The 19720-nt window shown below is 43.8% G+C and overlaps 5 non-coding genes across 5 annotated transcripts; all 5 read left to right on the top strand.

The window, feature by feature from the left end:
- Nucleotides 1-10426: 10426 nt before the first annotated feature.
- On the top strand, nt 10427-10540 carry LOC140308384 (U5 spliceosomal RNA). Its single transcript, XR_011916336.1, has one exon. It is a non-coding gene; the product is annotated as a U5 spliceosomal RNA (small nuclear RNA).
- Nucleotides 10541-10825: 285 nt separating this feature from the next.
- LOC140308141 (U2 spliceosomal RNA) lies at nt 10826-11016 on the top strand. Its single transcript, XR_011916115.1, has one exon. It is a non-coding gene; the product is annotated as a U2 spliceosomal RNA (small nuclear RNA).
- A 411-nt stretch (nt 11017-11427) lies between these two features.
- On the top strand, nt 11428-11541 carry LOC140308184 (U5 spliceosomal RNA). Its single transcript, XR_011916154.1, has one exon. It is a non-coding gene; the product is annotated as a U5 spliceosomal RNA (small nuclear RNA).
- A 308-nt stretch (nt 11542-11849) lies between these two features.
- On the top strand, nt 11850-12040 carry LOC140307918 (U2 spliceosomal RNA). Its single transcript, XR_011915939.1, has one exon. It is a non-coding gene; the product is annotated as a U2 spliceosomal RNA (small nuclear RNA).
- Nucleotides 12041-12451: 411 nt separating this feature from the next.
- LOC140308306 (U5 spliceosomal RNA) lies at nt 12452-12565 on the top strand. The gene has a single exon (XR_011916265.1). It is a non-coding gene; the product is annotated as a U5 spliceosomal RNA (small nuclear RNA).
- The last annotated feature ends 7155 nt before the right edge of the window (nt 12566-19720 follow it).

Here is a 19720-nt window from a genome sequence, read left to right as displayed (position 1 = left end):
TGGAGAGGAAGCTATGAATTGCTGACCATTGTTTGCAAAAAGCGGGTGAGAAAAGGTGCGAATGTCCAACCATACACCATCAAAACAGGGAGCGGAGGTGTTTGGCTGCGACAAGGTGTGAATGTCCACCCATAATTAATGAAAAGCGGGCAAGAAGTAGGTTCGAATGCCCAACCACTCATCATCAAAAGCAGGAGTGGATGTGTTCGGCTACAAGAAGGTTTGAATGTCCGAGCATAGTTTGTAAAAAGCGGGTAAGAAAAGCTTCGAATGCCCGAACATACACCATCAAAAGACAGACCGGACGTGTTCCGCTGTAAGTAGGTGTGAATGCCCAACCATAGTTGGTAAAAAGAAGGTAAGAAAAGGTTCAAATATCCGACTGTACACAATCAATAGCGGGAGCGGATGTGTTCGGCTACAAGAAGGTGTGAAAGTCTCACCATGGTTTGTAAAAAGCGGGTAAGAAAAGGTGCGAATGTATGATCAAAAGAGGGAGCGGAGGTTTTCGGCTACAAGAAGGTCTGAATGTCCGACCAAAGTTTGTAAAAAGCGGGTAAGAAAGGTTTGAATGCCCGACTATACACCATCAAAAGCGGGAGCGGAGGTGTTGCACTGTAAGACGGTGTGAATGTCTGACCATAGTTTGTAAAAAGCAGTAGGTGTGAATGTCAGATCATAATTTGCAAAAAGCTGATGAGAAAGGGTGAGAATGCCCTACTATACACCATCAAATGCGAGAGCGGAGGTGTTTGTCTGTGAGTAGGTGTGAATGTCCCACCCTAGTTGCTGAAAAATGTGTTAGAAAAGGTAAGAATGCCAGCCCATACATCATCAAAAGCGGGAGAGGTGGTGTTCGGCTGCAAGAAGGTGTGAATATCCAGCCATAATTACTCACAAACGGGTAAGAAAAGGTAAGAATACCAAACCATAAATTATCAAAAGCGGCAGCAGAGATGTTCGGCTGGTATTTATAAATGTCTAGATAGATTTGAACAAAAAACAACGTAGTATTTTGCAGTAAAAGAAAGAAAGGTTCAGAAATCCGAGAAAAAGCTTTTCATGAGTTCTGCATGATTTGGGATTTTGCTTATAAAATGCATTCCTTCAATCAAACTATGGTAAAACGGCTTTTACCTTCATATTTATCAATGTCTAGATCGACTTCAACAAAGAACAACATTAGATTTTGCAGTAGAAGAAAGAGAGACACTGAAGGATCAGGAATCCGAGAATAAGCTTCTTTTCATACGTTCTGCATGATTTGGGATTTTGCTATAAAATGAATTCCTTCACTCAAACTATGTTAAAACTGCTTTTACCTTCATATTTATCAATGTCTAGATCGACTTCAACAAAGAACAACATTGTATATTGCAGTAGAAGAAAGAGCAACACTGAAGGAACAGGAATCCGAGAATAAGCTTACTTTCATACGTTCTGCATGATTTGGGATTTTATGTATAAAATGAATTCCTTCACTCAAACCAAGTGAAAACTTCTTTGTCCTTCATATTTATCAATGTCTAGATCGACTTCAACAAAGAACAACATTGTATATTGCAGTAGAAGAAAGAGAGACACTGAAGGAACAGGAATCCGAGAATAAGCTTCTTTTCATACGTTCTGCATGATTTGGGATTTTGCTATAAAATGAATTCCTTCACTCAAACTATGTTAAAACTGCTTTTAACTTCATATTTATCAATGTCTAGATCGACTTCAACAAAGAACAACATTGTATATTGCAGTAGAAGAAAGAGCAACACTGAAGGAACAGGAATCCGAGAATAAGCTTATTTTCATACGTTCTGCATGATTTCGGATTTTCCTATAAAATGAATTGCTTTGCTCTAACCAAGTTAAAATTGCTTTGTCTTCATATTTATCAATGTCAAAGCAGTTTTAACATAGTTTGAGTGAAGGAATTCATTTTAAAACAAAATCTCAAAACATGCACAACACATGAAAAGCTTATTCTCGGATTCCTGATCCTTCAGTGTTGCTATTTGTTATATTGCAAAGTACAACGTGTTTTCTTTGTTTTGTTTAAATCTATCTCGACATTGATAAATATGGAAGGACAAAGCAGGTTTAACTTGGTTTGAGCAAAGCAATTCATTTTGTAGCAAAATCCGAAATCGTGAAGAACTCATGAAAGCAAGCTTATACTCGGATTCCTGAAACTTTTAGATCTTAGATTTGCTCTTTCTTTTACTGCAAAGTACGTTGGGGTTTTTTTTTGTTTAAATCTTTCTAGACAAGGTAAATATGAAGGACAAATCAGTTTTAACATAGTTTGAGTGAAGGAATGCATTTTATAAGCAAAATCCCAAATCATGCAAAACTAACGAAAAGCTTTTTCTCGCTTTTCACTGCTTTTTACAAACTGGTCGGACGTTCACACCTTCTTGCAGCCGAACAATTCCGCTTCCACTTTTGATGGTGTATATTCGGGCATTCAAACATTTTCTTACCCGCTTTTTACAAACCATGGTCGGACTTTCACACCTTCTTGCAGCCGAACACCACCTCTCCCGCTTTTGATGATGTATGGTCCAGCATTCTTACCTTTTCTAACACATTTTTCAGCAATTATGGTCGGACATTCACACCTACTCACAGCCAAACACTTCCGCTCCCGCATTTGATGGTGTTTAGTCAGGCATTCTCACCCTTTCTCATCAACTTTTTGCATATGATCTGATATTCACACCTACTTGCAGTCGAACACCTCTGCTTCCGCTTTTGATGGTACATATTTGGGCATTCGAACCTTTTGTTACCCGCTTTTTACATACCATGGGTGGACTTTCACACCTTCTTGTAGCCGAACAACTCTGCTCCCGCTATTGATTGTGTACAGTCGGGTATTTTAACCTTTTCTTACCCGCTTTTTACCAACTATGGTCGGACATTCACACCTTCTTACAGCGGAACACGTCCGCTCCCTCTTTTGATGGTGTATGTTCGGGCATTCGAACCTTTTCTTACCTGCTTTTTACAAACCATGGTCGGACTTTCACACCTTCTTGTAGCCGAACACCTCCGCTCCCTCTTTTGATCATACATTGTTGGGCATTCGCACCTTGTCTTACCCGCTTTTTACAAACTATAGTCAGACATTCACACGTTGCAGCTGAACCACCTCCGCTCCCTGTTTTGATCATGTATGGTCTGGCAATACTAGCTTTTCTTACCCGTTTGTGAGTAATTATGGCTGGACATTCACACCTACTTGCAGTCGAACAGCTCTGCTCCCGCTTTTGATTTTCTTTGGTTGGATATTCGACGCTTTTCTTAACTGCTTTTTACAAACTTTGGTCGGACGTTCAAACCTTCTTGCAACCGAACACCTCCGCTTCCGCTTTTGATGGTATATATTCGGGAATTCGAACCTTTTCTTACCCGCTTTTTACAAACCATGGTCGGACTTTCACACCTTCTTGTAGCCGAACAACTCCACTCACGCTATTGATTGTGTACAGTCGGGTAGTTTAACCTTTTCTTACCCGCTTTTTACCAACTATGGTTGGACATTCACACCGTCTTACAGCGGAACACCTCCGCTTCCGCTTTTGATGGTGTATAGTCGGGCATTCGAACCTTTTCTTACCCGCTTTTTACAAACTATGGTCGGACATTCAATCCTTCTTGTAGCCGAAAAGCTCCGCTCCCTCTTTTGATCATACATTGTCGGGCATTTGCAACTTTTCTTACCCGCTTTTTACAAACCATGGTCGGACTGTCACACCTTCTTGTAGCTGAACACATCCGCTCCCACTATTGATTGTGTACAGTCAGGTTTTTTAACGTTTTCTTACCCGCTTCTTACCAACTCTGGTCGGACATTCACACCTTCTTAAAGCGGAACACGTCCGCTCCCTCTTTTGATGGTGTATGTTTGGGCATTCGAACCTTTTCTTACCCGCTTTTTACAAACTATGCTCGGACATTCAAACCTTCTTGTAGCCGAACACATCCACTCCTGCTTTTGATGATGTGTGGTTGGGCATTCGAACCTACTTCTTGCCCGCTTTTCATTAATTATGGGTGGACATTCACACCTTGTCGCAGCCAAACACCTCCGCTCCCTGTTTTGATCATGTATGGTTGGACATTCGCACCTTTTCTCAACCGCTTTTTGCAAACTATGGTCAGCAATTCACAGCTTCCTCTCCACCATACTTGTATGGTGGAAGATTCACACCCACTTGCATCCGAAGACCTCCGCCCCCACTTTTGTTGATATTTAGTCGGTCATTCGCACCTTACCCGCTTTTGGCAAACTATGGCCTTCTTGCAGCCAAACACCTCTGATCTCGCTTTTGATGATGTAAGGTTGGGCATTCAGACCTTGCTTCCCCTGCTTTTCACCAAATATAGTCGGACATTCACACCTTCTTGCAGCCGAACACTTCCGCTCCACCTTTTAGTGTTCTATAACACCTTTTTTTCACCGCATTTTATAGATTATGGTTGGAAATTCTCAACCATTGTCATCCGAAGACCTCTCCTCCCGCTTTTGTTAATATATTTGAACTTTAGTCGGACATTCACACCTTCTTGCAGCTGAACCACCTCCGCTCCCTGTTTTGATCATGTATGGTCTGGCAATACTACCTTTTCTTACCCGTTTGTGAGTAATTATGGCTGGACATTCACACCTACTTTCAGCAGAACACCACCTCTCTCGCTTTTGATGATGTATGGACCGGCATTCTTACCTTTTCTAACACATTTTTCAGCAATTATGGTCGGACATTCCCACCTACTCAGAGCCGAACACCTCCGCTCCCGCATTTGATGGTGTATAGTCGGGCATTCTCACTCTTTCTCATCAGCTTTTTGCAAATTATGATCTGATATTCACAGCTGCTTTTGATAATGTATGGTTGGGCATTCGCACCTTTTTTTACCCATTTTTCAGGAATTATGGGTGGACATTCACACCGTCTTTCAGCTGAAAACATCCTCTCCCGCTTATGATCATGTGCGGTTTGATATTCGAAAATTTTCATTCATGTTTTAAAGAAATTATTGATGGACATTCAGACCTTCTTGCAGCTGAACCCCTCTGCTCGCGCCTTTGATGGTGTATAGTAGGGCTTTCGAGCCTTTTCTTCCCGGTTTTTACAAATTATGGTTGGACATTCAGACCTTCTTGCAACCTAACACCTCCGCTCCCTCTTTTGATCATACATTGTCTGGCATTCGCACCTTGTCTTACGCGCTTTTTACAAACTTTAGTCGGACATTCAGACCTTCTTGCAGCTGAACCACCTCCGCTCCCTGTTTTGATCATGTATGGTCTGGCAATACTACCTTTTCTTACCCGTTTGTGAGTAATTTTGGCTGGACATTCACACCTACTCAAAGCCGAACAACTCCGCTACCGCATTTGATGGTGTATAGTCGGGCATTCTCACCCTTTCTCATCAGCTTTTTGCAAATTATGATCTGACATTCACACCTACTTGCAGTCGAACAGCTCTGCTCCCGCTTTTGATTATGTTTGGTTGGATATTCGAACCTTTTCTTCACTGCTTTTTACAAACTTTGTTCGGAGGTACACGTCTTCTTGAAGCCGAACACCTCCGCTTACGCTTTTGATGGTGTATAGTCGGGCTTTCGAGCCTTTTCTTACCTGGTTTTTAGAAATTATGGTTGGACATTCAGACCTCGCAGCCGAACACCTCCGCTCCCTCTTTTGATCATACATTGTCGGTTATTCGCACCTTGTCTTACCCGCTTTTTACAAACTATAGTCAGACATTCACACGTTGCAGCTGAACCACCTCTGCTCCCTGTTTTGATTATGTATGGTCTGGCAATACTACCTTTTCTTACCCGGTTGTGAGTAATTATGGCTGGACATTCACACCTACTTGCAGTCGAACAGCTCTGCTCCCGCTTTTGATTTTGTTTGGTTGGATATTCGAACCTTTTCTTAACTGCTTTTTACAAACTTTGGTCGGACGTTCACACCTTCTTGCAGCCGAACAACTCCACTCCCGCTATTTATTGTGTACAGTCGGGTAGTTTAACCTTTTCTTACCCGCTTTTTACCAACTATGGTCGGACATTCACACCGTCTTACAGCGGAACACCTCCGCTTCCGCTTTTGATGGTGTATAGTCGGGCATGCGAACCTTTTCTTACCCGCTTTTTTACAAACTATGGTCGGACATTCAAACCTTCTTGTAGCCGAAAGCCTCCGCTGCCTCTTTTGATCATACATTGTCGGGCATTCGCACCCTTTCTTACCCGCTTTTTATAAAACCATGGTCGGACTGTCACAACTTCTTGTAGCCGAACACATCTGCTCCCGCTATCGATTGTGTACAGTTGGGTTTTTTAACCTTTTCTTACCCGCTTTTTACCAGCTCTGGTCGGACATTCACACCTTCTTACAGCGGAACACGTCCGCTCCCTCTTTTGATGGTGTATTTTCGGGCATTCAAACCTTTTCTTACCCGCTTTTTACAAACTATGCTCGGACATTCAGACCTTCTTGCAGCTGAATCACCTCCGCTCCCTGTTTTGATTATGTATGGTCTGGCAATACTACCTTTTCTTACCCGTTTGTGAGTAATTATGGCTGGACATTCACACCTACTTTCAGCAGAACACCACCTCTCTCGCTTTTGATGATGTATGGACCGGCATTCTTACCTTTTCTAACACATTTTTCAGCAATTATGGTCGGACATTCCCACCTACTCAGAGCCGAACACCTCCGTTCCCGCATTTGATGGTGTATAGTCGGGCATTCTCACTCTTTCTCATCAGCTTTTTGCAAATTATGATCTGACATTCACACCTACTTGCAGTCGAACAGCTCTGCTCCCGCTTTTGATTATGTTTGGTTGGATATTCGAACCTTTTCTTAACTGCTTTTTACAAACTTTGTTCGGAGGTACACGTCTTCTTGAAGCCGAACACCTCCGCTTCCGCTTTTGATGGTGTATAGTCGGGCTTTCGAGCCTTTTCTTACCTGGTTTTTAGAAATTATGGTTGGACATTCAGACCTTGCAGCCGAACACCTCCGCTCCCTCTTTTGATCATACATTGTCGGTTATTCGCACCTTGTCTTACCCGCTTTTTGCAAACTATAGTCAGACATTCACACGTTGCAGCTGAACCACCTCTGCTCCCTGTTTTGATTATGTATGGTCTGGCAATACTACCTTTTCTTACCCGGTTGTGAGTAATTATGGCTGGACATTCACACCTACTTGCAGTCGAACAGCTCTGCTCCCGCTTTTGATTTTGTTTGGTTGGATATTCGAACCTTTTCTTAACTGCTTTTTACAAACTTTGGTCGGACGTTCACACCTTCTTGCAGCCGAACACCTCCGCTTCCGCTTTTGATAGTATATATTCGGGCATTCGAACCTTTTGTTACCCGCTTTTTACAAACCATGGGTGGACTTTCACACCTTCTTGTACCCGAACAACCCTGCTCCCGCTATTGGTGGTGTACAGTCGGGTATTTTAACCTTTTCTTACCCGCTTTTTACAAACTATGGTCGGACATTCACACCTTCTTACAGCGGAACACGTCTGCTCCACCTTTTAGTGTTCTATCACACCTTTTTTTCACCGCATTTTATGGATTATGGTTGGAAATTCTCAACCACTCTCATCCGAAGACCTCTCCTCCCGCTTTTGTGAATATATTTGAACTTTAGTCGGACATTCACACCTTCTTGCAGCTGAACCACCTCCGCTCCCTGTTTTGATCATGTATGATCTGGCAATACTACATTTTCTTACCTGTTTGTGAGTAATTATGGCTGGACATTCACACCTACTTTCAGCAGAACACCACCTCTCTCGCTTTTGATGATGTATGGACCGGCATTCTTACCTTTTCTAACACATTTTTCAGCAATTATGGTCGGAGATTCACACCTACTAACAGACGAACAACTCCGCTCCCGCATTTGATGGTGTATAGTTGTTGTTTTGCAAATTATGATCTGACATTCACACTTACTTGCAGTCGAACAGTTCTGCTCCCGCTTTTGATTATGTTTGGTTGGATATTCGAAACTTTTCTTAACTGCTTTTTACAAACTTTGGTTGGACGTTCAAACCCTCTTGTAGCCGAACACATCCACAGCTGCTTTTGATGATGTATGGTTGGGTATTCGCACCTTTTTTTTACCCATTTTTCAGTAATTATGGGTGGACATTCACACCTTCTTGCAGCTGAACACCTCCTCTCCCACTTATGATCATGTGCGGTTTGATTTTCAAAATTTTTACTTTAATTTTTTCTAGCAATTATTGATGGACATTCAGACCTTCTTGCAGCTGAACAACTCCGCTCCCTCTTTTGATCATACATTGTCGGGCATTCGAACCTTTTCTTACCCGCTTTTTACAAAACTTGGTCGGACTTTCACACTTTTTAGTAGCCGAACAACTCCGCTCCCGCTATTGATTGTGTACAGTCGGGTATTTTAACCTTTTCTTACCCGCTTTTTACCAACTATGGTCGGACATTCATAACTTCTTACAACGGAACACCTCCGCTCCTTATTTTGATGATGTATGGTTGGGCATTCAAACCTACTTGTTGCCCGCTTTTCATTAATTATGGGTGGACATTCACACCTTGTCGCAGCCAAACACCTCCGCTCCCTGTTTTGATGGTGTATAATGGTGGACATTCGCACCTTTTCTCACCCGCTTTTTACTATGGTCGGCCATTCACAGCTTCCTCTCCACCATACTTGTATGGTGGGATATTCACACCCACTTGCATCCGAAGACCTCCGCCCCCACTTTTGTTGATATTTAGTCGGTCATTCGCACCTTACCCGCTTTTGGCAAACTATGGCCTTCTTGCAGCCAAACACCTGATCTCGCTTTTGATGATGTAAGGTTGGGCATTCAGACCTTGCTTCACCTACTTTTCACCAAATATAGTCGGACATTCACACCTTCTTGCAGCCGAACACTTCCGCTCCACTTTTGAGTGTTCTATGTAGCATTCACACCTTTTTCTTCACCGCATTTCATAGATTATGGTTGGAAATTCTCACCCACTCTCATCCGAAGACCTCTCCTCCCGCTTTTGTTAATGTATAGTCGGGCATGAGAACCTTTTCTTACCCGCTTTTTACAAATTATGGTTGGACATTCACACCTACTTGCAGCCGAATACTGATACTGATCCTCCCGTAATAAAATGGTCGGATCTTATCAAACACACTTTGTTTCTTGTGACAATCAAGTCAGCGAAACAGCGTATACACGTCAAGACACTGAATCAAGTTTGCCACAAGAACTCATAAGTTTGGCAGTATTGCTCTGCCGTCAGCAATCATACACCCATTTTATTTTCGTGAGACATGTGCAGGCACCTGTTCATCTACTGTTCTATCACTATGAATTAGTTTATCTATTATCAATAAGGATACTTCTACAACTACTATCAAAGTATGTCCGGACTTCTTATGTTGTCAGTTGCTATATATGAATAAGTGGGTAGCTACTGACAAGCATTAAGCATGTCACACAGCCCAAACATATAACATTTCAGGACACACCACACAGTTAACAACCACAGTGAAGCGTTTCAAAGCCCAAACACGTAACATTCAACGGGACACTTACACAACACATTCAAATCAAACAGTCAGACAACATACAAGAACATATACCCCAGCCGGCATTGCTCCCTGCCTATTTTCCTACAGCTCACTATGTGTGCGCACACCTTTATTCACAAACTCTTCAACTTATACTCTTTTACCGAAGCTGCTACAGCTCGATTGGCCGAATACCCTTAGATCCTATTTCGGTGAATTTGACATCTGCCTTACATGTAACAGATTAGCGATTTAGTTTGAGTGAAGGAATTCATTTTATAGCAAAATCCCAAATCGTGAAGAACTCATGAAAGTAAGCTTATTCTCGGATTCATGAAACTTTAGATTTGCTCTGTCTTTTACTGCAAAGTACAACGTTGTTTTTTTTGTTTAAATCTTTCTAGACATGGTAAATATGAAGGACAAAGCAGTTTTAACATAGTTTGAGTGAAGGAATTCATTTTATAGATAAAATCCCAAGAGTCTGCTGAGAAACAAGAATGAATGCGAAGTAGACTTTAACACGGCTCTAGGAGCGAGCCGAGTGTGGGCTAACCGGGAGAATTGCTTGAAAGAAACGCGACACCGAATGAGCGGTCAGAACAAAGCCTCAATACGGTTTTCCCGTGGTGTTTTTGTTGCTGCCTTGTCTTTTGCACAGAGTAAAAGACAAGGCAGCCATCGAATAGGGCCCGATTGTTCCTACTTGGTCAGCCGAGGAGCAAGGGGGGGAGCAAGCGTCTCAACCAAGCAAAGCTCACCATGGGGAAGGTGGCTATGCCAACTAGCCTGATGCCCTGCTCCCGCAGTGATGGATAATCGTACTCTGGTTTCTCTTCATAACGTACAAGTCTTTCGCCTTTTACTAAAGATTTCCGTGGAAAGCAGCACTAATGAGTTGTTTCTATTTTTGGCAGGCTTTACCTTTGCGGGTGAAGCCCTTTCCGTCTGTGCAAAAGAAATCTTGTTACTGTGCAGAGTGACTTCTCTGAGTAGAGTCGCCTTACTTGTCGCAACTGTGCCGATGTTGCTTGGATGGTGCTTGCTGGAGCGTGCGGGAGTGCAAAGTTATACCATTTAAAAGGGCTGAAGAGTGCTCAGTGCAGCGGGTGGGCGGAGGTGCAAAGTGACACTCTGGCCACCTATGGCCATAAAAAGAACACCGCTACAAGTGCGCATTGTGCCAGGAAGGGCCCTTGGACGTGAACCAGTGGACAGATATCACTTCTCGGCCTTTTGGCTAAGATCAAGTGTAGTAACTGTTCTTATCAGTTTAATATCTGATATGGCCTTTGTACGAGGACTACATATTAAATTGATTTTTAGCAATAGGAGTTGAAAAAGGAGCTTGCTCCGTTCACTCCAAGCATCGACCCGGTACTGCAGTGCCGCTGGGAACGGTGCGCTCTTCTCTGCTCTTGTGAAAAAGCAAACAGTGGTGCAGGATGGAAGTTTCAGGGAGCCCAAGATGAAACTTTCTTTTAGTCTGCTGAGAAAAGAGAGTGAATGCGAAGTAGACTTTAACACAGCTCTGGGGGCAAGCCGAGTGCGGGCTAACCGGGAGAATTACTTGAAAGAAACGCGACACTGAATGAGCGGCCAGAACAAAGCCTCAATACAGTGTTCCCGTGGTGTTTGTGGCTGCCTTGTCTTTTGCACAGAGTAAAAGACAAGGCAGCCATCGAATAGGGCCCGATTTTTCCTACTTGGTCAGCCGAGGATCATGGAGGGGGAGCAAGCGTCTCAACCAAGCAAAGCTCACCATGGGGAAGGTGGCTATGCCAACTAGCCTGATGCCCTGCTCCCGCAGTGACGGATAATCGTACTCTGGTTTCTCTTCATAACGTACAAGTCTTTCGCCTTTTACTAAAGACTTCCGTGGAAAGCAGCACTAATGAGTTGTTTCTATTTTTGGCAGGCTTTACCTTTGCGGGTGAAGCCCTTTCCGTCTGTGCAAAAGAAATCTTGTTACTGTGCAGAGTGACTTCTCTGAGTAGAGTCGTCTTACTTGTTGCGACTGTGCCGATGTTTGAAGCTGGAGTGCAACGTTGTTGCTTGGATGGTGCTTGCTGGAGCGTGCGGGAGTGCAAAGTTATACCATTTAAAAGGGCTGAAGAGTGCTCAGTGCAGCGGGTGGGCGGAGGTGCAAAGTGACACTCTGGCCACCTATGGCCATAAAAAGAACACCGCTACAAGTGTGCATTGTGCCAGGAAGGGCCCTCGGACGTGAACCAGTGGACAGTTATCGCTTCTCGGCCTTTTGGCTAAGATCAAGTGTAGTACCTGTTCTTATCAGTTTAATATCTGATATGGCCTTTGTACGAGGACTACATATTAAATGGATTTTTAGCAATAGGAGTTGAAAAAGGAGCTTGCTCCGTTCACTCCAAGCATCGACCCGGTACTGCAGTGCCGCTGGGAACGGTGCGCTCTTCTCTGCTCTTGTGAAAAAGCAAACAGTGGTGCAGGATGGAAGTTTCAGGGAGCCCAAGATGAAACTTTCTTTTAGTCTGCTGAGAAAAGAGAGTGAATGCGAAGTAGACTTTAACACAGCTCTGGGGGCGAGCCGAGTGCGGGCTAACCGGGAGAATTGCTTGAAAGAAACGCGACACTGAATGAGCGGTCAGAACAAAGCCTCAATACGGTGTTCCCGTGGTGTTTGTGGCTGCCTTGTCTTTTGCACAGAGTAAAAGACAAGGCAGCCATCGAATAGGGCCCGATTTTTCCTACTTGGTCAGCCGAGGAGCAAGGAGGGGGAGCAAGCGTCTCAACCAAGCAAAGCTCACCATGGGGAAGGTGGCTATGCCAACTAGCCTGATGCCCTGCTCCCGCAGTGACAGATAATCGTACTCTGGTTTCTCTTCATAATGTACAAGTCTTTCGCCTTTTACTAAAGACTTCCGTGGAGAGCAGCACTAATGAGTTGTTGCTATTTTTGGCAGGCTTTACCTTTGCGGGTGAAGCCCTTTCCGTCTGTGCAAAAGAAATCTTGTTACTGTGCAGAGTGACTTCTCTGAGTAGAGTTGCCTTACTTGTTGCGACTGTGCCGATGTTTGAAGCTGGAGTGCAAAGTTGTTGCTTGAATGGTGCTCGCTGGAGCGTGCGGGAGTGCAAAGTTATACCATTTAAAAGGGCTGAAGAGTGCTCAGTGCAGCGGGTGGGCGGAGATGCAAAGTGACACTCTGGCCACCTCGAAAACCGAGGTTACATCCAGTACCAGGGGCAGCCCAAGCTCTGCCGCAAGTGTGGTGAGCATGGGCACCTGGTTGAGGCTTGTACCAAGGTGATATGTGGGAAGTGCAGAGAAATTGGGGACACTTTTGGAGAGTGTCCAAATGGCAGGAAATGTAATCTCTGTGGAGAATTAAATCACCTCTTCTGAGATTGCCCTAAATCTTTTGCCAACAAATTAAAGACGGTAAAGCCACAGTCAAGCCAACAAAGAGAAGGACCAGAGGTGGCAGTTGGTGAACAAAGTGAAGAGGTTGACCCAATAAATTCAAACTTCCCGCTAAAAGCTTGGATTGGAAGTGAGGAGCAAAAAGGAGAGGGGCCTGTAGAGGCCTCACCACTCAGTGCTGAAGTCTGTGAGAATTCACAGGCAGAGGGTGGAGCTAAGCTAAATGAGGAGGAAGAGCAGACAGGTGAGTCTAGTGAAGGTACTCACCTCCCCGAAGGTCAACAGCCGAGGAGGACGGCATCTGAGTTGTCCTCTGATTCCCTTTAGCTCTGCAATCAACCCCCAGGGACTCAAAGTTAAATGCAACATTGCATCAGAGGCCAACACGAGAGTCCGAAAAGGAGAGCTAGTTTCCCAAGAAATAACCTGAGTGTGTAATTTGTTTTGATAACTTAGAAAAACGAAAATGACATACCTACTTTCCTTTATCCTTTTAATGGTTCTCACCTTCTCAACACTAAATGTGAGAAGTGTGAAATCAAAGACAAGAGCCCAGAGTATTATATCCTTCTTAGACTCCATAAAATCAGATGTGTTTTTAATACAAGAATGTGGACTACCTTTTTAGAAAAACCATAGACAATGAGAGGAAATGTGGCCCAATTTATCGATATGGAGTGGCTCAAATCAAATTAAAAATGATGGTGTGGCCATTCTAATTAAAAATCCGCATGTTCTGGTGCGAGACGGACGGGCACTTTTAGCACACTTGAATTTTATGGGGCAAGACTTTAACCTCTTAAATATTTATGGTTTCAATGGAAAAAATGACAGGTATGACCTTTTAGAAGATTACTCACAAACGGGTAAGAAATGGTAGTATTGCCAGACAATACATGATCAAAACAGGGAGCGGAGGTGGTTCAGCTGCAAGGTGTGAATTTCTGACTAAAGTTTGTAAAAAGCGCGTAAGACAAGGTGCGAATGCCCAACAATGTATGATCAAAAGAGGGAGCGGAGGTTTTCGGCTGCAAGGTCTGAATGTCCAACCATAATTTGTAAAAACCGGGGAAGAAAAGGCTCGAAAGCCCGACTATACACCATCAAAAGCGGGAGCGGAGGTGTTCAGCTGCAAGAAGGTGTGAATGTCCGACCATAGTTGGTAAAAAGCGGGTAAGAAAAGGTTAAAATGCCCGACTGTACACCATCAAAAGCGGAAGCGGAGGTGTTCGGCTTCAAGAAGACGTGAACCTCCGAACAAAGTTTGTAAAAAGCAGTTAAGAAAAGGTTCGAATATCCAACCAAACATAATCAAAAGCGGGAGCAGAGCTTTTCGACTGCAAGTAGGTGTGAATGTCAGATCATGATTTGCAAAAAGCTGATGAGAAAGGGTGAGAATGCCCGACTATACACCATCAAATGCGGGAGCGGAGTTGTTTGTCTGTGAGTAGGTGTGAATCTGCGACCATAATTGCTGAAAAATGTGTTAGAAAAGGTAAGAATGCCGGTCCATACATCATCAAAAGCGAGAGAGGTGGTGTTCTGCTGAAAGTAGGTGTGAATGTCCAGCCATAATTACTCACAAACGGGTAAGAAAAGGTAGTATTGCCAGACCATACATGATCAAAACAGGGAGCGGAGGTGGTTCAGCTGCAACGTGTGAATGTCTGACTATAGTTTGTAAAAAGCGGGTAAGACAAGGTGCGAATGCCCGACAATGTATAATCAAAAGAGGGAGCGGAGGTGTTCGGCTGCAAGGTCTGAATGTCCAACCATAATTTCTAAAAACCGGGTAAGAAAAGGCTCAAAAGCCCGACTTTACACCATCAAAAGCGGGAGCGGAGGTGTTCAGCTGCAACGTGTGAATGTCTGACTATAGTTTGTAAAAAGCGGGTAAGACAAGGTGCGAATGCCCGACAATGTATAATCAAAAGAGGGAGCGGAGGTGTTCGGCTGCAAGGTCTGAATGTCCAACCATAATTTCTAAAAACCGGGTAAGAAAAGGCTCAAAAGCCCGACTTTACACCATCAAAAGCGGGAGCGGAGGTGTTCAGCTTCAAGAAGGTGTGAATGTTCGACTAAAGTTTGTAAAAATCTGGTAAGACAAGGTATGAATGTCCGACAATGTATGATCAAAAGCGGGAGCGGAGATGTTCAGCTGCAAGAAGGTCTGAATGTCCATCAATAATTGCTAGAAAAAATTAAAGTAAAAATTTCGAAAATCAAACCGCACATGATCATAAGTGGGAGAGGAGGTGTTCAGCTGCAAGAAGGTGTGAATGTCCACCCATAATTCCTTAAAAATGGGTAAAAAAAAGGTGCGAATACCCAACCATACATCATCAAAAGCAGGTGTTAATGTCAGATCATAATTTGCAAAAAGCTGATGAGAAAGGGTGAGAATGCCCGACTATACACCATCAAATGCGGGAGCGGAGTTGTTTGTCTGTGAGTAGGTGTGAATCTCCGACCATAATTGCTGAAAAATGTGTTAGAAAAGGTAAGAATGCCGGTCCATACATCATCAAAAGCGAGAGAGGTGGTGTTCTGCTGAAAGTAGGTGTGAATGTCCAGCCATAATTACTCACAAACGGGTAAAAAAAAGTAGTATTGCCAGACCATACATGATCAAAACAGGGAGCGGAGGTGGTTCAGCTGCAAGAAGGTGTGAATGTCTGACTAAAGTTCAAATATATTAACAAAAGCGGGAGGAGAGGTCTTCGGATAGATTGGTTGAGAATTTCCAACCATAATCTATAAAATGCGGTGAAAAAAAAGGTGTGATAGAACACTAAAAGGTGGAGCGGAAGTGTTCGGCTGCAAGAAGGTGTGAATGTCCGACTATATTTGGTGAAAAGCAGGTGAAGCAAGGTCTGAATGCCCAACCTTACATCATCAAAAGTGAGATCAGAGGTGTTTGGCTGCAAGAAGGCCATAGTTTGCCAAAAGCGGGTAAGGTGCGAATGACCGACTAAATATCAACAAAAGTGGGGGCGGAGGTCTTCGGATGCAAGTGGGTGTGAATATCCCACCATACAAGTATGGTGGAGAGGAAGCTGTGAATTGCTGACCATAGTTTGCAAAAAGCGGGTGAGAAAAGGTGCGAATGTCCAACCATACACCATCAAAACAGGGAGCGGAGGTGTTTGGCTGCGACAAGGTGTGAATGTCCACCCATAATTAATGAAAAGCGGGCAAGAAGTAGGTTCGAATGCCCAACCACTCATCATCAAAAGCAGGAGTGGATGTGTTCGGCTATAAAAAGGTTTGAATGTCCGAGCATAATTTGTAAAAAGCGGGTAAGAAAAGGTTCGAATGCCCGAACATACACCATCAAAAGAGGGAGCGGAGGTGTTCCGCTGTAAGAAGGTGTGAATGTCCGACCAGAGTTGGTAAAAAGCGGGTAAGAAAAGGTTAAAAAACCCGACTGTACACAATCAATAGCGGGAGCAGATGTGTTCGGCTACATGAAGGTGTGACAGTCCGACCATGGTTTGTAAAAAGCGGGTAAGAAAAGGTGCAAATGCCCGACAATGTATGATCAAAAGAGGGAGCGGAGCTTTTCGGCTACAAGAAGGTTTGAATGTCCGACCATAGTTTGTAAAAAGCGGGTAAGAAAAGGTTCGAATGCCCGACTATACACCATCAAAAGCGGAAGCGGAGGTGTTCCGCTGTAGACGGTGTGAATGTCCGACCATAGTTGTTAAAAAGCGGGTAAGAAAAGGTTAAACTACACGACTGTACACAATCAATAGCGGGAGTGGAGTTGTTCGGCTACAAGAAGGTGTGAAAGTCCGACCATGGTTTGTAAAAAACGGGTAAGAAAAGGTTCGAATTCCCGAATATATACCATCAAAAGCGGAAGCGGAGGTGTTCGGTTGCAAGAAGGTGTGAACGTCCGACCAAAGTTTGTAAAAAGCAGTTAAGAAAAGGTTCGAATATCCAACCAAACAAAATCAAAAGCAGGAGCAGAGCTGTTCGACTGCAAGTAGGTGTGAATGTCCAGCCATAATTACTCACAAACGGGTAAGAAAAGGTAGTATTGCCACTCCATACATGATCAAAACAGGGAGCGGAGGTGGTTCAGCTGCAACGTGTGAATGTCTGACTATAGTTTGTAAAAAGCGGGTAAGACAAGGTGCGAATGCCCGACAATGTATGATCAAAAGTGGGAGCGGAGGTGTTCGGCTGCAAGGTCTGAATATCCAACCATAATTTCTAAAAACCGGGTAAGAAAAGGCTCGAAAGCCCGACTTTACACCATCAAAAGCGGAAGCGGAGGTGTTCAGCTGCAAGAAGGTGTGAATGTTCGACTAAAGTTTGTAAAAATCTGGTAAGACAAGGTATGAATGTCCGACAATGTATGATCAAAAGCGGGAGCGGAGGTGTTCATCTGCAAGCAGGTCTGAATGTCCATCAATAATTGCTAGAAAACATGAAAGTAAAAATTTCTAAAATCAAACCACACATGATCATAAGTGGGAGAGGAGGTGTTCAGCTGCAAGAAGGTGTGAATATCCACCCATAATTCCTGAAAAATGGGTAAAAAAAAGGTGCGAATGCCCAACCATACATCATCAAAAGCAGCTGTGGATGTGTTCGGCTACAAGAAGGTGTGAACGTCCAACCAAAGTTTGTAAAAAGCAGTTAAGAAAAGGTTCGAATATCCAACCAAACATAATCAAAAGCGGGAGCAGAACTCTTCGACTGCAAGTAGGTGTGGATGTCAGATCATAATTTGCAAAAAGCTGATGAGAAAGGGTGAGAATGCCCGACTATACACCATCAAATGCGGGAGCGGAGTTGTTTGTCTGTGAGTAGGTGTGAATCTGCGACCATAATTGCTGAAAAATGTGTTAGAAAAGGTAAGAATGCCGGTCCATACATCATCAAAAGCGAGAGAGGTGGTGTTCTGCTGAAAGTAGGTGTGAATTTCCAGCCATAATTACTCACAAACGGGTAAGAAAAGGTAGTATTGCCAGACCATACATGATCAAAACAGGGAGCGGAGGTGGTTCAGCTGCAACGTGTGAATGTCTGACTATAGTTTGTAAAAAGCGGGTAAGACAAGGTGCGAATGCCCGACAATGTATAATCAAAAGAGGGAGCGGAGGTGTTCAGCTGCAAGAAGGTGTGAATGTTCGACTAAAGTTTGTAAAAATCTGGTAAGACAAGGTGCGAATGCCCGACAATGTATGATCAAAAGCGGGAGCGGAGGTGTTCAGCTGCAAGAAGGTGTGAATGTCCACCCATAATTGCTGAAAAATGGGTAAAAAAAAGGTGCGAATACCCAACCATACATCGTCAAAAGCAGGTGTTAATGTCAGATCATAATTTGCAAAAAGCTGATGAGAAAGGGTGAGAATGCCCGACTCTACACCATCAAATGCGGGAGCGGAGTTGTTTGTCTGTGAGTAGGTGTGAATCTCCGACCATAATTGCTGAAAAATGTGTTAGAAAAGGTAAGAATGCCGGTCCATACATCATCAAAAGCGAGAGAGGTGGTGTTCTGCTGAAAGTAGGTGTGAATGTCCAGCCATAATTACTCACAAACGGGTAAGAAAAAGTAGTATTGCCAGACCATACATGATCAAAACAGGGAGCGGAGGTGGTTCAGCTGCAAGAAGGTGTGAATGTCCGACTAAAGTTCAAATATATTAACAAAAGCGGAAGGAGAGGTCTTCGGATGAGAGTGGTTGAGAATTTCCAACCATAATCTATAAAATGCGGTGAAAAAAAGGTGTGATAGAACACTAAAAGGTGGAGCGGAAGTGTTCGGCTGCAAGAAGGTGTGAATGTCCGACTATATTTGGTGAAAAGCAGGGGAAGCAAGGTCTGAATGCCCAACCTTACATCATCAAAAGCGAGATCAGAGGTGTTTGGCTGCAAGAAGGCCATAGTTTGCCAAAAGCGGGTAAGGTGCGAATGACCGACTAAATATCAACAAAAGTGGGGGCGGAGGTCTTCGGATGCAAGTGGGTGTGAATATCCCACCATACAAGTATGGTGGAGAGGAAGCTGTGAATTGCTGACCATAGTTTGCAAAAAGCGGGTGAGAAAAGGTGCGAATGTCCAACCATACGTGATCAAAACAGGGAGCGGAGGTGTTTGGCTGCGACAAGGTGTGAATGTCCACCCATAATTAATGAAAAGCGGGCAAGAAGTGGGTTCGAATGCCCAACCACACATCATCAAAAGCAGGAGTGGATGTGTTCGGCTATAAGAAGGTTTGAATGTCCGAGCATAGTTTGTAAAAAGCGGGTAAGAAAAGGTTCGAATGCCCGAACATACACCATCAAAAGAGGGAGCGGAGGTGTTCCGCTGTAAGAAGGTGTGAATGTCCGACCAGAGTTGGTAAAAAGCGGGTAAGAAAAGGTTAAAAAAACCCGACTGTACACAATCAATAGCGGGAGCAGATGTGTTCGGCTACAAGAAGGTGTGACAGTCCGACCATGGTTTGTAAAAAGCGGGTAAGAAAAGGTGCAAATGCCCGACAATGTATGATCAAAAGAGGGAGCGGAGCTTTTCGGCTACAAGAAGGTTTGAATGTCCGACCATAGTTTGTAAAAAGCGGGTAAGAAAAGGTTCGAATGCCCGACTATACACCATCAAAAGCGGAAGCGGAGGTGTTCCGCTGTAGACGGTGTGAATGTCCGACCATAGTTGGTAAAAAGCGGGTAAGAAAAGGTTAAACTACACGACTGTACACAATCAA

This window comes from Leuresthes tenuis, unplaced genomic scaffold, assembly GCF_036924035.1.
Source record: "Leuresthes tenuis unplaced genomic scaffold, fLeuTen1.0.hap1 SCAF_5, whole genome shotgun sequence".
NCBI classification, from domain to species: Eukaryota; Metazoa; Chordata; class Actinopteri; order Atheriniformes; family Atherinopsidae; genus Leuresthes; species Leuresthes tenuis.
This window is presented reverse-complemented; position numbering and strand designations above follow the sequence as displayed.